Source organism: Sturnus vulgaris, chromosome 2 (genome assembly GCF_052056855.1).
Source record: "Sturnus vulgaris isolate bStuVul1 chromosome 2, bStuVul1.hap1, whole genome shotgun sequence".
In the NCBI taxonomy this organism is placed as follows: domain Eukaryota; kingdom Metazoa; phylum Chordata; class Aves; order Passeriformes; family Sturnidae; genus Sturnus; species Sturnus vulgaris.
The window spans coordinates 15,739,480-15,756,913 of NC_142244.1; positions in this window are offsets into that span (position 1 = coordinate 15,739,480).

Here is a 17,434-nt window from a genome sequence, read left to right on the forward strand (position 1 = left end):
ACATGAAAGTTGTTTACTCGGCATTAAGAGAAGCTAGCACAGTTCCTTCTTGCTATCGAGGAATCTTACCCAGCACTCTGCACTTCTTTTAACTCAGGAGAAAACAAGGGTACAAACATGGTTGAACAGCACACTTCTGTATCACTCCTCATCCTCAGGATGCTCCAAGCCTCGTGCGCTTCCAGCAGCCCTTAAGGGAATTCTTCCAGCATCTAGGAATCATCCTGTTGCCGAGCTGTGTTCATTTTCTTCAGCAATGTTTAATGTACTCACATCCAGAGAGAAGGCGTGAAGCCAATTTGAACGAGTCTGCAGTTCTAGGGGCTTCCAGAACCTTGCAGTAGATGGGGGGAAAAAAATAAAAAAACATTTCTTCATGGCTTCCGTGTTTACTGTAGGTCTGCCCTCCACGTTCTGTGTCTTAAGTCATTTATTCTCTGCTGGGCTAAAAGCAGAGGTCTAATTGGAAAGGAGGAAGAAAAAGTATCTCCTCTAAAAGGAGCAGTGTGTGCTACTATTAAAGAAAAGTTCAAGGGTTTTTGTTTGTTCCTTTTTTTAAGATTTCAGGTGCAAAGCCAAGCCTGTTGGGGTCAGCACTTTAAGCACTTTCCCTGTGTTCAGGGTCAAGCCAGCAGTGTTTCATGTGTGAGCTCTGATCTCATGTTTCAGCACAAACTACAGACAGCCTTAGCCTGCCCTTATGCATAGTGCTGAAAATCACCAATGCTATTTTCTTCTAAACACGATAATTTTCTCGGTCTTGTTCTAAAATGAAATATTGAAGGGTTTTTATAATAGGTGTAAAGGGAGAGAGTTTAAAGTAATAGCTTGTAAAGAAGATTGTAAGGATGATCATCAACTCTTTATGTTGATCATAAAGAGGAGGATAGTCTTTAATTGCTGGGCTGATTTCTTTATCATTTCCTTTTTGTCTCCTTTCTATGCATATTGATTAATGTTAGTAAATATGCAGTTGCACATGTTGTCCTTTTTCAGTGAATGCAGATTTGCTTATACCCCTATATAGCTTACATAGAAATATGCAAATATAACCTACAGTCATCTGCTTCTGCCAAAACAGTGAGCCAAGAGGGTGAACTCATGGATTACTGGATTCATATATGTCCTGCTTCCATCAAAATTGAGTACAGTACGCCTATTGATTTCAAAAGAACAAGGCTCAAATCCTTAATGCACATGTTTGAGTTGCTATTTAGCTCTTTTTCAAAAGAATTATAAAGCAATCCTTGTGCATCCTTTACTTTTAGCCTAGATATTTTATAACTACAAAACCCCTTCAGTTCAGCAGGAAGTTTCCTAGAATAAATAATAAGGCATAATTTGTGAAAGGACTATAACAACTTCATCTATTCATGGTCAGTGTAAGTGTATTCTCCTAGGAACCCTGGTGTACTTTGCTCTTACACTGGCAATTTATGGCCCTGAGAAGGATATATTTCAATGGTTCAGAAATACAACCACTAACCTGTAAAAAAAAAAAAAAATCCATGGGAATTAAACATATTGCACTGATGATAAGACACATCGATTTCATTTTATTTCCTCATTAATAACTTTAAACAGACAAAATGCATATTGTAATGTTGGGTACATGACACTTGCATGTTGCTATGCCTATATACTTACAAAGTATTCAATGTGTACTTGGTGGCGCTTAAAAATGTCATGTACAATTCTTCTAAACATTCTTACAGGGTTCCCATTTGCACTTCATCTTTCAGAAAAGTCTTGTCAGAAAATTGTCTGATGAATATTATTGAAAAAAAAAATAAAATTTCAATTTTAGTTATCTGTTGGACATTTCTGAATTGTCTATTCATTTTATCTATTACCTGGTGCTTGCCAGTTTGGCAGTGGAGTTGATTTAGACCAGTGGCTGTACACACAGACTGTTCACTGAGCAGATTTTGCTGTTTCCAGTAGAACTGTTGCAATCATACTCTCCTTGAAATATTAATTCTGAGATTTTAAACAGTAATCCAAGGAAATAATGTGTGAGACAGAATTACAAATTCTATTCTTTGATTTGATGTTTATATACTATTTATTGTGTATTGCTTTATAGTTTCGTCTGACTGACAAAGTAACAACTGTCGGATGCCGTCCTCACTGTAGGGGAAATTCATCCTTATGAAGAGGTCAAGTGATGAAAAGCATTTAAGCCTGTGGGACTTAAATGGTGGATTAGCCCTCTTGAAGGAGCTATGGAATTCATGCAAGGTTTTCTGCACCACTTACCATGTTTGAGTTGATGTTGTAAAGGGCAAGAAGGCCACCGGTCTCAAAGGGAGAGGGACAAATGTCAGAGGGAAGAGGAAATTCTGAGTGTGTCTGTGTTTATGAAAAAGAAACCAGTCCCAGGTCGGTGCCCCTGTGCAGAGGATTTACAGTGCTCTTGCACATCTCAGTTTTCCTGTGACCTAAACTAAGCACACATTTGACAAACGCAGAGTCCTGTTGGATTCAGTGGATAAGTTCTTACCTTTATTGCTTCTTTTCACTAAACCAAAATATGTTCTCTTCACTGATTTTTAAAGTACAATAAGAAGCTTTTTAAATATACCAGCAATACAGATTTAAACTTTTCCCTCAGTCATATGCCCATGATTTTTAGGGCAAAGCATGCTGGAAGTCTACAGTATATCCAAGCAAAATGACACAATCCAGAAAATGTCACAGTCCAGCAAATGATGCAATCCACCCCTGGATTAAGAGTTTTCTGCATTCAAGCTGTAATTTTAGTACTGTCCCAGTTTCTGTCACTAGCCAAAAATTTACCCAGAGGTAACTTCACTTTGGTCTGTGCTTTTCCCTGGTTGAGAGTAGTTTCTTACAGTTACCAACTTGGTATGCCCCTCATATGGTTCCCTAAAAAAAAACCAAAGGAGTCCTACATCTATAAATGCTGCTAACAGATTTTTTTTTCACCAACAGCCAACAAAATCCCAGTCCTCTTTCCCACTTTCTGTAGTAATAAACAACGAGAGTCCCTTTTTCTATGGCTTTTTGGTTTGATTTGGTTTGGCTGGTTTTTAGTTTAGAGTTTTGTGGGGTTTTGTTTGTTTGCCTGTTTTCAAAAGGAGAAACAAACAAGCATTCTTTTAAGCTCTAAAGACTGCCTGAAATTACACTGAATACTGAGAATAATTTCCTTGAATACAGAGTCTCTGTACCAGCCTCTCATGGCATTATACACATTAAACACTGATGTGTAAGAGGGACTACTTGCCCCTTTTACCAGTCATCAGGCACCTGCATGAAGATACACAGAGTTTTTCAAAAGTAATGTTACAGAGGAACACTTGGCCCAGCCCCTTTGCTAAGTGTAAGGTAAAGGTAAGTGCAATTAGTGAAATTCAGAGATAATTAAGTGGGGCTAATGAAGATGATTCCTTGCTTGACAAAGAGTCATAGTGTGTTGCCTTCTGGTCCTGCTCCAAGCACTTGGCAACATCCTGAGCCATGGGAGGGCACTTTTGATTATCTCTGGGCTCCTTGCTTGCCCTAGCTCTTCCTCCTGCTGAGTTTGCAGCAATAGCTTCTCTGCTGCTCAGGGCTGAGAGGCTGGGGCCTTATTGATTCTGCAAGCTGCACACAGGAAGAAAAGAAGACAAGAGAGTGTTTTGAAGCAAGCCGGAAAGATTTTTTAGAAAGAGGCCTCTCCTTTATTCTGTGGCAACTTACAGGAAATTAGCACTGCTGTCAGCTGGTGAGGATAGCAACCATCCCTGCTTGGAGTATTGAGGGGGAGGACATCCTCTGAGCCCTGCCAGCTGGGCGGAGGAAAGAGGGAGCAGAGAGAGGAGGAAAACTGCACATGCCAGGAACATGGGAGACAGGTTTGTCCCTCTCTAGGTGTAAGACCAAAGGGAGAGCCTGTTGCTTTTCTTTTCAGCCCGTATTCATGGCTGGAGGTGAAAAATGAAACTGATCCAACGTGGAGATTCACAAAGCCACTGAACAGCAAGAAACGTCTCAAATGCTGATGCCATCACCTGGCGAGCAAGCAGTGCTCCTCACTTCAAGGACTTTGAGTTGATTGAAGTTAGAGAGAGGTGGGAGTTTATAAAAGACAAAGAAAAGAAGAAGAAGAGAGAAGAAAATCAGAATTTGAACCTTGACAGATAAGGTTGGATAGAAAGTGCAAACAACAGAAAAGAAAATAATACCATTTGCAAGGGCTTTTAGTCCTGTATCATGGAATTAGCCAGCCCTGTCTCAGGACAAATAAAATATTTTATATAATTCTGTAATTTTTTCCAGTGCATTTTCTTTTTTTCTGGAGCATCTAATGGTAACCTCAGAGACAAAATCACACATACCATGATGTGATCCAGTTAAAGTACATCATTATATTGCACTCACTCACATGGGTTAAGATCACCTTCCAGAACAGCAGTAAGCAACATCACTAAGAGCTGTCATATCTATTTTCTCATTCACACCCCACAAAGGAATGTGTGTGCAATGAAGCGTTCTGGTTTAGTTTTTTATTTATCTGTTTTCATATTTCCCCAATGTTTATGTAAGAACTTTATATTTTTAAAAGCACTTTGTACTTGAAGATGAAACAAATGCAGTTCGTAATCGTTCCTTCTTCCTGTGAGATTCAATGCTCCAGTTTTAGCAAATTCTCCCTGTAAAGCCTTCAGCAGGATAGAGGAATAATTTTCTTGATGATGGTCTGCATTTGTGATCTCTAGCAAGACTTTTAACTATACTCAAATCCAGTCTTTAAAGTATAGTCCAGAACCTTGGATTTAATTCTGAAAAGCTGATGTAGGCTGTGGGAAGCAGGCTGAGCTTGTTTATTAAGGAGAAGATACATCCAAGTTTTCCATGCCTTTGAGGGTACATGAGGACATTCCTCATGGCCAGCCATCCTGCACAGTTCTAACCCATCTGAGAGGTGACACAGATTAATGGCTCCCACCAGCTTCACATTAATTTCTTGCCTGAAGGTAGTAACAAGTCATGGCTGCTGGAGAGGATGGTAGCAATCCTCCTGTTGGGAGGGTAGCAATGTCTCTGTGTCAGTTTGGGGCTGGTTTTGGCATTCCCTGGGAGCAGACTGACTCCTAAATTTTATTTACCTGGACACAGTCGAGGCTGGTGCCCTCTTCATGCAAGGCAGCACAGGATTGCTGTGCCTCTGACCAAGCCTTGTCTGCACAGGGAAGGTGAAGGTGATGTATGAGAGGGTTAAACTCATGGGACTGAACAACCTCAATTACTGAAATATGAATACAAGGTCTTCTTCTGGTTCTGCATGAAATTAGTGGTGGGCTCTAAGTTAGGGGGTTTATTCTTCACTTTGATGAGCTCATAAGCAACAGGCATAGCTGCACAGAAATGTGCACATGCACAAGCACAATACTTCCCATATGTTTCTGTCTTTTTCTTGCCCTGGTAGACAACTTCTACATTCTCTGCTACTCCAAGTTCATGATTTTGTAACTACTATCATCTCTTAGGACACCGCTTCCTCTTTTTCCTATTTGTTTTATACCTGAACAGCTGCTAGTGATGCTTTGTGTGGCACAGGCAAACTAACTCTTACTCATTGATCAACAAGGTTGGCTGTAAGTTTTTCAGCAGGAAGCATGCTGAGGCTTTCTAAGGGAAGCCAAAATATAAAAAAAGGGGTGGTGGTGATGCCATTTGGGTTTTGCCTTTTTTCTTTTTCATGTTTTCTATATTCTTTGTACATATGTTTGTAGCTCTGTATTTTATTAGTAGCTAGTTTTCCCAGTACTTTTCCGTGGCTTTTCTCTAGGCAGAAAGACAAAACAAATTTCAGCTCTCCAAGCTCTGGGAGGTACAAGGCTCCATGCTACCTTGGGAACCAAGGCTGAGAACAACTCTTGGAGATAGATTCTCATGGACAAAGCACAGCCAGTGCTGAAGGGGGCTCCAGAGAAGGGGCTTGACCTGGGGGGGAATTCCATCACCACTTGTCCTCCTAATTGGTGCTTTTTATCAATTATGGTAATTTCCTAAAACCTATAAAAATGTATTCATCCCTGGGGGAGGTTGGGCTTTTGTGGACAGCTTTTCATAACTGCTCCTGAAGGCCTTCATTAAAGATCCCCTTTCATATTACCTCCTTATTAAAATTATCTCGAGCTTCATTTCCAGGTTGGGAAAAAGTCAACAGTGGAAAAAATTATGGATTTTCCCACTGTACTCAGTACAGCTAGGCAGTATCCACTGAAGTGGGAGGGAGATTCAGCATCAGTTCCTGAAGGTGCTGGTAGCTGAACCAAGGGTGGGAAGGAAGCTGGGATGTGGCTGGTTTTGGCTGTGCTGCAGTTTGGCAGAGTGTGTGTGTCAGCAGAAGCACCAAATCAGGGCATTATATGAGTACCAAATCAGACATTTTTCTCTGCCAACACCACTCTTTATTTCTTTCAAGGTGGCAGGGAAATAGCAGAGCTTTTTTCAATGCTCCCGTGGCATTGAATCTGGGTTTTCATTCAGGAAATGAATCATGATCATCGTGCCCTTTTGTAGGGCAAAACCAGACAAAATGGTATTTCCCCTTAATGCTCAAACTAACTAATACAGAACTTGTAAGGGACTAGGAATAGGGGGAAGGGAATTATATAGGCTGTGTGGGATGGAGAAGAACGAGAAATGGAACAAAAGTGAGAAAAAGAAATGTGTTGGCAGGAGGAAATGCTGCAGTACCTCTCCCAGCACTGAAAGTCTCACAGCTAAATTGTGAATGTGAGTTTCACAATTAGAGGAGGGGGGCATAGCTAAAGATTCAGACACAACTGTATCTGAAAATCTGTTAAGGGTTCAGGGAGGGAATGAAAGAAATATCAAAGCAAAGCCAGAGGGAGAAAAAGGCCTCAGGAAGAAGACAATGGCAGACTGAGAGAGTGTCACCTAGACACTGCTGAGGTGCCCTGAAGTCCCCAGAGCTGGGACTGAGGAGGCATCACCAACAGAAGGGACTTCCACTGTCACTCACAGGCAGCCTTGGAGCTGATCAAAGGTACTGCTAAAAACCCAGACTGGGCTCAGGAGCCCAAGAGAGAGCAGATTGCCTACAGGCAACGCCTTGAGCATAAAATCTGTAGGAGACAATAAGGTAAAAGGGAATACCTTGAGGTTCCTGTAGCCACCAGAACCCCTCTCCCCATAACTAATGGGAAATGATGATGTGGTCTACAGCATTCCCTACTCTCTTGGGGTAAAAGTATACCAGCAGCTTCAACTGGAACGGGAATATTTGATATAAATATTTACATCTGCACAACTCCTCTCTCCAAGCCATGCTGGAGACATAAGGAAATCATCAGCAACTGCTCCAGGCCAAAGCTCTGCTCCAGCTATCACAGGAAAGTGGCAAGTGCAGTCATAGCCCTTGTCACCACCTGCCACCCACTTACTCGTGTGCTTGCAAAAAGAATGACAGACAGTTACTCTCTGACAATGGCAGTGGCATTCTTCACGGCTAAAAGGAGCTCTAAAACCCCTCTGTTAAATTCATACTGAAAGAGGCTAAACCTTGATGCACTATTAATAAGCTCAAGAGACAAAACTTGGAAATCTCTCCCCTCCTTATATACCTCGGGCAGGAATTTCCTTCCCAGAAATAATCTCCTTTATAACCAGCCAATGAAATTTGTTACAATTAACCAAAAGAGAGGAGTGAAGACCATTGTCAGAGTTTCATGAGCTGCAGAGTTCATTGTACAAGCCATGAAATTCTCTTGCAAATGGAAATGAAGTACTCTGTAGAAACAGGGATCATTATATAAGAAGATAAAGGAAAGCCCTTGCTGCCCTATATCCCTAACGAGCCAGCTAATTTATGGGTTTAGGTTTCCTAATGACCAACAGTGATTTGGCAGACAGCACCTATGTAAGAAACAAGGTGAAACCGAGAACCGTAGAAATAAGGCTGAGTTATACCAAAGGTAGTTCAGCTTAAAATCAGCCTAACTCCCCCAGACCTCTGTGAAATTACTCCTGATTCATTTGGATGTACTTAAGCACAGAACCCAATTATTGTTTTTGAAAAGTGTTGAGTGTAGTGTCATGCTGGGGCAAGGAATGAAGAAAGGTTTGTTTCAGCCTTTTTCTTCTTTCCTCATTACTTTTTTTCCCCTTTTTTCCCCTTTGAATGACCTCTTATGCCAAAGTTCTCATTAGGCAGCATCCGAGATGTCCAAAAAAGCTGCATGAAGTGTTACAGTACTGACTCAAACCTCGTCTAGCCTCTGTAAAAATCAGTAGCATGTTAATGCACTGACCTCTCCCGAGAAGCAGGGACAACTCTACAGCTTGTTTCTAAGCTAATGCATAGAAATTGGAGTGGGAGGATGTTGGGAAGGATCAATGTCTGGCACAGCCATGTACTGGTAGTGAATTGCCCATGTATCAAGTCAGAAAATGTGCAATTACATCTGGACAGAAAAAAAAATCTGAAAATAATGGAGGGACTTGGTATTTACTTTTTGTTTGTTTTCTCTGAAGGCCTATATATTTACTAGTAGTCATGGGAAAGCAGGGTGGGCTGTTGTTGGTTTGGGTTTTTTTTTAGTGAAAGGCTACAGGAGGATTTGTCAAATATGACAAGGGAAAACCACGAGCAGATATTCCTAAGAAGTTATGTGAGTGAAATGTGGGCCTGCAGGGAAAAGCCTGGGAATTAAATGTCCTCGTAAAATTCACTGGGCACAGCTGCTAAGCTACAAGAAATGCAAATGACTGATTTCTAAAGAATCAGAGCCCCCCCAGTCGAGTGTGACTAACCCACATCCCCTTGCTCCTTCTGGCCAAACACTCACTCTGGTGCTCAGTTTGCTGTGAAAAACCAACCCTTTTGCTGGTACAGAGCTGGCACCAAGAACCAGCTAAAGCTTCTTGTTGTTGCTGTTTTGTTTGTTTTTTTTTTAATGGGGCTGATCCAGCAGTTTCATCTGGCTGGTGCAGGATTACAGCAGCATCTCCTCAGTGGAGAACTGGGCTTTAAACCAAAAGCAGAAGTGTTTCTGTTAGGCTGCTGTGTGAAAAGTCCCTTTGCAAATAATTTCTCACCAGAAGACTTGCCTTTTCCCATGAATGGATAAAAAAATACTAATAAAAATTTTTAAAACATTATTGAGGTGATCCCTTAGTTTCTTGAAATTACCTATTCTTTCCTAAATTTATTTGTACCAGGTAACATTCTTTAGGAAAGTTCTGATAATCAAAAGAGAGGAAAAAAGAAAAAAATAAGCAAGAAAAAGGGTAGAAAAGAAGGCTTTAAACAGTATTCAAAGTTTTTCTTTATTTGTTTGTTTTTTAAACAGAGTCTGGAAGTACCTGGATTTCTTATGGCTTCCTAGTGTAATGAATTAGAAAGTTGAAACACATCTTGCAAAGCAGAATTTCAGATGGTACTGAAAGGCCAAGGATTGCCTTTCTTACAGTGTGTCTGTGCCTCTTGTTAACCAAAACTCCCATAACAACATGGCTAAAGAATACAGATCTGCATCTGATCTGATCTCCAAATATATTTGAGATATATATATATATATACTGATATCTCTAAATATATTTATTCAAATCCCTAGGCAACATTTGTCTCTGACTCTGTCTGTGTCAGTACAAATCTATTATGTTGTCAACATGTTTGGGTCGGGAGGAGTTACTTTAGGGGGTGTTCTCTTCCCCAAATCCCTTTAGCTGATAAGAGCAAAATCAATATGAGGTTACCTAGGTTTTACTGCCTCTTGAGCAAGTCTCATATCCATTCCATGTTTTCCATGTATGAAATGAAATTATATTTAAGGCACATTTTTAAAAACCCTTCAAAGATTGTCATGTTAAAAATTAGCCTTTGCCTCTTACTAATATGTTAGTTTAACATGTATTAGAAATCCCATTAGATTTGCACTTATGTGGTCTCAGGGGAGCAAATGTCTGTGACAGCCACTGATGTAGAAAGAAACTGAATTCAGCAGCACCTAGTGAAATTGCTAATAAACCCAAGTCAGACGCCTGTCAGAGCTGGAATGGCAGTGCCTAGTCTGGAAATAAGCAGGCGTCTCTGAGTGCTGCCACTGCAGAAGTGTCTTCTCCACAGGACAGCTCGGCTCCTGCTGCAGCATCTTCCACATCTTCAGCAATGCAAAGCAAAACAACTTTGGGAACAGATGGGCTGTGTGACAGTCAGATGTGTCAGTAACTCGACTCAAGAGAATAGGAGGTTGTAATTAGGGTTCTGCTTTAGTGCAGGAGTTTTAATAGCAGAGATATTTTTCCTGGTGTTTGTTTCAAACAGAAATCAGTAACTTACAGGGGACTGATGGTGGTGACAGGAATTGAAGAGAATATCTACTGGAGTCTTCCCTCTAACTTTTGCTGCTTCTATAAAATGTTTGATTTCTATAAATGTTTGATACCCATAGTCTGGGTATAGCATAATGCAACCCTCTTTGTCCATTCAAGAAAGATAAATTATAGTGTGAGTTAATTAATAGTAATAATATTAATAATTTAAAGATATCTGACACTAAGGTACAACCTTAAAGTACAAGTTCCTACACAGACAAATGTCTGTTTTTTTACTTTAGCACTAGAGCACCATTCTGTGCTTTATTTAAAAATTGCAAAATTATTGTTTTCTACTCTGCCTATGCTCTGATATGGACTAAACAACTTATTAGAAATACATCCTTATTTGAGCTATTGCCAAGTTGGAAACCCTGCATCAACATTTCTATCACACTCTTAAAACTTGAAAAGTAGTGCTTCAGCCTGTGTGGTTAGTTCAAAAGATTGCAAATGCAAAGTTTACAGAAGTGTGTGACAATGATATATTTGCCAGCAGCAAATTAGTCCAAGTGAGTTGTAAAGCTTGCTCTGACATATATAATTCTTAGCAGGTTTCAAAATGTCTCCTCCAGGCTGTGATTAATTTCATTAGATATTCTTAAAGTTAAGAAAAAAAGGAAGAATAATAAGGTAGTCTGTCAATCACAAGTTCTAAAACAAGAAAATATATCTCAGATTAAGTAATCTTTCCATTCTGTGGAATTGATTCTCATCTCACTGACATGTAAATGGCTCTGCTGCACTCATAACCCACACATTTAAGCAGATGAAGATTTAATTTTAGCACCAAGCACTGATGTCTGATGTGTTTATCTCAAAAGATGTCCAAAATGGAGATTATGTAAAAAAAGTGTTTTAAATTTACCTGTCCCCAAATAATGTGAAAAGCCATATAAATTATAAAATTATGTGCCCATAGGAAAATACCATTACATAATTAATATGGAAGACTATTCATATTGTGCAATGAAGAGTATTTATGCATTATATGTATTTATATATGCCATAAGTGAAAGAGGTAAACAGTAATTTAAAGCTAGAATTATGCTTTATTATAGTCAAGTTATGAAGCAAATTTTTACATTCATCACAAAGGTATTAAAATGACAGAAGTTATGTGGGAAGGCAATTTGCAGCCTGAGTACCTAACAATAGGAATCATCATTAAGGTGACTCGTGGCTAATGACAACATGGCTTTTGTTGATCCTTGATGATTAAATATTCCTTCTTTTTTCCCCCTGGTGATTCCATCACTAATTTGAATCCCTAAAAGAAGATCTAATGACAAGAGTGTTATTTTTTTAAAGAAGAGGGACACCATTTCTCTTCTGTGGTAAGGCCTAGTAAGGCTCCCAGGTTTTACTCATCACTTTCTGGCAGGGCTGATTTTCTTCTCTGCTCAGGACACACAGCTTTGGTTTTACCCTGGTGATGTCTGGCACCTGCCTATCACTGGCCTCACCTGTGGCCATGTCACTCTTTAGTGAGTGTGGGAGGAGAGAGAAAAATCAGATTGCCTATTTCTTACCTCTGCCCAGAAATCACTCTTGCTCAGGTGCTGCTCTCCACAGATTTCAGCTCCCCCTTCTGAAGGTTGGCAACAGCAGCATGGCAGTGAAGACCAATAATCTTTATTCAGTACAGCATCCAAATTTTCTAGGAGATTGCTGTTTTTATTCTCCAAAGACACCTGTGATAAAGGTGGGTAGTGATTTCATGTCACAGAGAGGAATCTGAAACAAAGAGGTGGATTGGTAAAAGGGGCTTAAGGATCAAATTGTGTGTTTTGAAACCTAACCTTCAGTGCCTGTGTGCTGCAGCAGAGTCCAGAGCTCTGTTTTAAATCTGTGTGGATGCCTCGGGCATGGATCTGGATTAGCTCCTTAGCCCACTGAAAAGAGATACATTTAAAATAGTTGTGGAGAGTTGGATGGCGTGAGATGCTCACAAAAGGGGTAATTCTGAACTTGCACCTTTTTTCTGAAGTATTGCCAAGTTAGCTGAGTATATCATAAATCAGATATTCTTTTGGGCTCAGTATTGCAACCTGTTACCTGAACTTTTTCCAGAAACCAGGTCAAACAGCAGACTTGCCAGGAAGGGTAATGGGCTTGTGTGGTCCCTGGTGTCAGTGTTTTCAGCTCTGGCATGAGTGCTCTTCTGTAAAGTGATAGGGCTGCAGAGATGGCCACGTTTGCTTCAGGGTTTGTTTGTCACCATTGCTAACTCTCAGAAGAATAAGATCACAACTTTACTGGGTCAATGATGATGAGAAGAACTCTTAAGGTTAACAGCTAGGGACCTAAGCCATTCTTTTGAGAAGTCAAATCACCTAAGAAAGAAAGAGAAGAGCACATTTCTCCTCCTCCTTTCCAGCACAGCTTTGTTTCAGCTGTGTGGTGCAGGAGAGATTGAAGATGCAGGCTGGAATTAGCCCAGGCAGGGTAATTCCAGCTGAGAGGACTGGAACTAGGTTTCTGTTCTGTTTGTTATTAATTCCATAGTTGTTTGCCTTGCTGTACATAACAGTAAAGAACTGCTATTTCTATCCTCATATCTTTGCCTCAGAGCCCCTTAATTTCAAGATCATAATAATTTGGAGGGAGGGGGTTTACATTCTCCAATCCAAGGGAGGCTCTTGCCTTCCCCAGCAGACACCTGTCTTTCAAACCAAGACAGGAGGAAAACACACCAGCCAGCCCAGAAGGGAGTTTTGTACACCCAGCTGAGGCAAAGCTGCAATTTTCCACTTGGCACTGCTTACTTGGGAGTTGCCACTGGCGCCAGCATCAACTTGGGGACTGGCTCAGGAAAAGGGCTCTACTTTGTACATCCATTTGCACCCCCACTCAGGCTCTTCTCATCACAGCAGAGGCTTTTCAGCCACCCACAGATGCTGTCACATGGGTAACAGCTCAAACTAATTCTTTTAATTTGTGTATAGCCCTATAGTACAATGGAAAAACAAGAGCTAATAGAAATGCTTGAGTAGACAAATGGGAGTTGGGCTTTTTGCCACTTTCTCCCTCTAGTTCCTCCCATGTCTCTCACTCCTGCTTTGCAATAACCCCTGCTGCTCCCATCACGTGCTTCTTGATCAGAGTCTGTCAGTCATGGTTTCAGGGTGCCAGATGTGATGTTATCTTATGCCAAGTGTGGCCTGTGCTAGCTGTGACTCACTATCAAATCATTTTCTCCTGTGTGACAAACAAGATTTAATAAATATCATTAAAAAAACCAACAAAAAATACCCCCCCCCCAAAAAAAAAAAAGGAAAATAAAAGGAGGGAGATGGTGATTTTAGACATGACTGTATGTCATGTGTGTTAGTTGAGTCTGTTGGCTTAGCTCTGATACAAGTTAAAAATTAATATATTTACTAGCCTTTGTTTCCACACAAGTTAACAGTGAGAGGCCTGAAATAATACGGGTAGAAAATAGCCTGAAATTAGAGATTTTTTTATTGTAAAAGCACATGGGTTTTTGGGGTTGTCTGGAGCAATTTCACAGAAACAAGAGCAGATTAAAGGAGGTAATGACATGTTTGTAATTTCATTCCTAAGGCTCATGGTGTCCTTGCCTCTGTCTAGTTTTCAGCCTGGAGATAAATCAACGGCTTCAATTTCCAAATCTGTCATAGAAGCTTCAATAAAAATGCTGACAAAAAAATATCTGCTTTTAAATGGCTACTTGCAAGCACTGACAACTAGCAGTCTATAGATCTTTCACCTTACAGGGAAGAGAAACAGTGTGCATTGCCAGGAAAAATGAAGAGCAGAAATGCACTGCTCCTAAAGTTAGAGTAATCTAAAAGTATGACAATAATAAACCATTTATAGTCATGTTTTGAATGCTAGTTGGAAATAGATTTCAGGTGGTATATTAACAAAGTCTCACAGCTGCCTGGTCTGGAAAAAGAATGAATGTGGCACTGGAATAAGAAGTAAAGAGGCCACGTGGACAAGAAAAATTCCTTCCCCAGTGTTATAGTTGTTCCACACGTGCCCACAGAGCACTTTTAGGTGACTGGGGAGGAGTGGGAAACAGGCAACATGAAAACCAGTGCAGATTATACTGGTTAATGCTGAATAATTTGCTGTATCTGTTAGCTGCAGGCTGTAGCTTTTGCAGGGAATGAATTCCAATTATAAGTCAGGGCTGGAGCAGTTGATAGTAAGAGGCAAACTAGGCCACTTACTTTGCAGAAACTCGGGCTGATGGAGCTGAGGAGTGCTTCTCCTGGAGCACTGCAGAGTCCCTGACCCCACAAAACGTCCCCACACAGGGATCGGTGCTGCTTCTCACTCCTATTCACTCCTTGTTCTGCGGGATTCAATTCTGTAAATAAAATTGCACAGCCAATACCCTCCCCAAACTCTTGCTGATTTCAGAGGTAGAAGAGGATGAATCAGCCCCCCCATGCTGTGGCTTCCTGACATGTTGGACCTGCTTCAGCCTAAAGCCAGAGGATAATTTGGGATTCAGGCTGGGTGGGGCTCTGGTCTGAGTGCCAGATCTGTGCTCCTGTGGCAGAATAATTGCACCCACCCACCTTCCTTACCAGGAGAGTGCTCGTTCTTTACCCTCTGCTAACATGTACCTGTATATAATGGCTGCTTTTCAGTCAACTCATCTCTTTAAGGCTTCAGCCTGGTAAATTCTAGAAAAAAGAGATGTCCAGCAGTTTCCATATCCGGGGGGTGGAATGAACGAAACATGCTTTAGGCGGTTGAAATACCTTAGGTAAATTTATTTCATGCAGAAGCACATCGTCCTTATGCTGTGTGGCTCCCAGGACTGGCTCTGTGGCCACTGCAATCCCTGTTCCAGCAGGAGCAGGGCTCCTGTGCTGCCTAACAGGCAAATGGCCACAGCTGGCCCGAAGGTGATTTGTAAGAAAAAGAGAACATGTCAAGGGAAATGTGTTTCTAGTGTAGCCCTACAAGCGAGAAAGGATAAGATATGAAAGATAGAGGATCATGTCTAGCTAAAATAAGGATTTTTTTTTAAATGCATGAGAACTGCCTGTGGGACATAATAGCTTTCTAGGACACGGAACTTTACACATGCCTCTGCCATCCATCCGTGGGGATATAACATCTGCTCAGGACAGTGATTATTCTCATCACTACAGCCTTTGTCAGCTGGCTGGACTCAGGATGAATCTGGAGAAGGTGGATGCTCTCATTTTGCTCTTCACAATTTATGCTTCAAGGTCAACTGAGCACTGTGAACCTCACTGCTCTAATTTTGCTTCTGGTTTTATCACAGCTGTAAAAGGAAGGGTTAGAAAAAGTTTTTACTTCAAGTCGAGGACTTGCCACCTCAGAGCCATGGAGAGATGAAGCTCGGTAAGTAGCTAGCACTGAGGTTTTTATTTCAGGGAAAGTTTTAGAAAAGGAATACTTTAATCTGTTGGTCTGGAAAGTCATCTGTGAATAAGGGCAAAAAGGGTTATTATTTTTAGGAGATATTATACGTTCAAAGAGCTGTGCACAGTGCTAATGCACAGCCATTAACAAATTGATCTTCAGCCCCTGTGCACAGCTAAGTAGGAATATTTTACAGATGGGGAGACTGAGACAAAGCATCTTGCTCCAGGCTGCCCAGCAACAGAACTGCCTTTAGAAGTCAGCATCTCTTGTCTCCCTGTGTCATTCCCCCAGACAGCACTGCCAAGCAGCAAAAAGCTGAATCAGAGGCACCTTTCTGTGAGGCTTAAAGAGCATGACCATGAAATAAATATTTAACAGTCAAAGCAAAAGGCAGTCCAAACATTGCTGCTGCATTTTGAGTGCCGAGGTCTGCAGAGCAAAGCCACTGATAGTTTGGTAAAACTAACACCAAAGACATTAAGTTTTATTATCAATATCATATCATTGCTCATCTTGGTAATCACTGGACTATGTGTTTGATAAAAGAATGTTTGAGAAAAGCCAGGGTGTTATTATATATAATTGTTCTTTATGGTGACTGGGTATCTCTAGTGAAAATGAATCAGCGATCTCTGTAGCAGAATCTATTAAATAACTGGAGGGCATTTGTGGTGGTTTGCATAAATTTCCTGAAATAGTTCCCTGTCACGACCTGGGTGGCCTCCTTTGGATGTGACAAGGACTAATTGGTGTCTGATATTTAATATTGACACATTGTTATACCAATGAGAAAGTTTATGCACCTTTGTGAAACACAGGTATAAAGACAGAAAACCCCCGGAATCTCTTTTTGGTTCCAGGGGTTCAGCAGGTAACTGGTCCCTGGAAGAGATCATATAACACTTTGCAAGCCTGGGCAAGATATGAACTGTGTCACTGCCCAGAATGAGACTTGCAGACACCTTGTTCTCTCTCCTGAGTGAAAGAAAAGGACAGTGACAGACACACAGAGAAACACCAAGGTCAGTAAAGTACAAGTCGGGTCCCAGATGGAAGGGATTGGTGGAGATGCCTCACTCTTGGGCTGAAATCCTCTTGTAAAGCTATGGAGAAGAGACTCTTGTTTCCTACAACTCATAGAAATGCAATATGTGGTGATTAAAGGTTCTAACTGTAGATGTGAGTAGAGGCATTTGTGCTAAAGTGAGCAGATGTTGAAGTAAATATGATCCCATAAGAAGTTTGAACAGAGAGGAGAGAAGACCCCTGCTGCCCCCCAGGGAAGAAGTCAAAGAGAGCTTTTGTTTGAACTGTTATAACCCTTAAAGTGTGCCCCGTAAGTTGACATGGTCCTCGATAACAATTGTGGGAAGACTGTTAGTCAAGAAGGGATTTTTACACCGTGATCAGATTTCCATTCTCTCGGGCAGCTGATTCACTGTGACATCGAGGCCATGAGAAAACAGTTTATTGTGGAGAAATCTCCATAGACTGAAGAGAAGTCTCTTCTCCCTATGTAAATTGGTGAAAGACTATTTTTAGAGATGGTAAACTGACTGATTTGTTTCTGTACGTTGTCAGTGTGAAAGAAAAGATGTTGTGTGGGGAGGAGAAATGTTCTGAAAGTTTTATTCTGATTCTTATTATTTTTTTCTTATAGTTTCTGGTAATATAGTTTTGCTTTATGCCCTTCAAAGTCTGA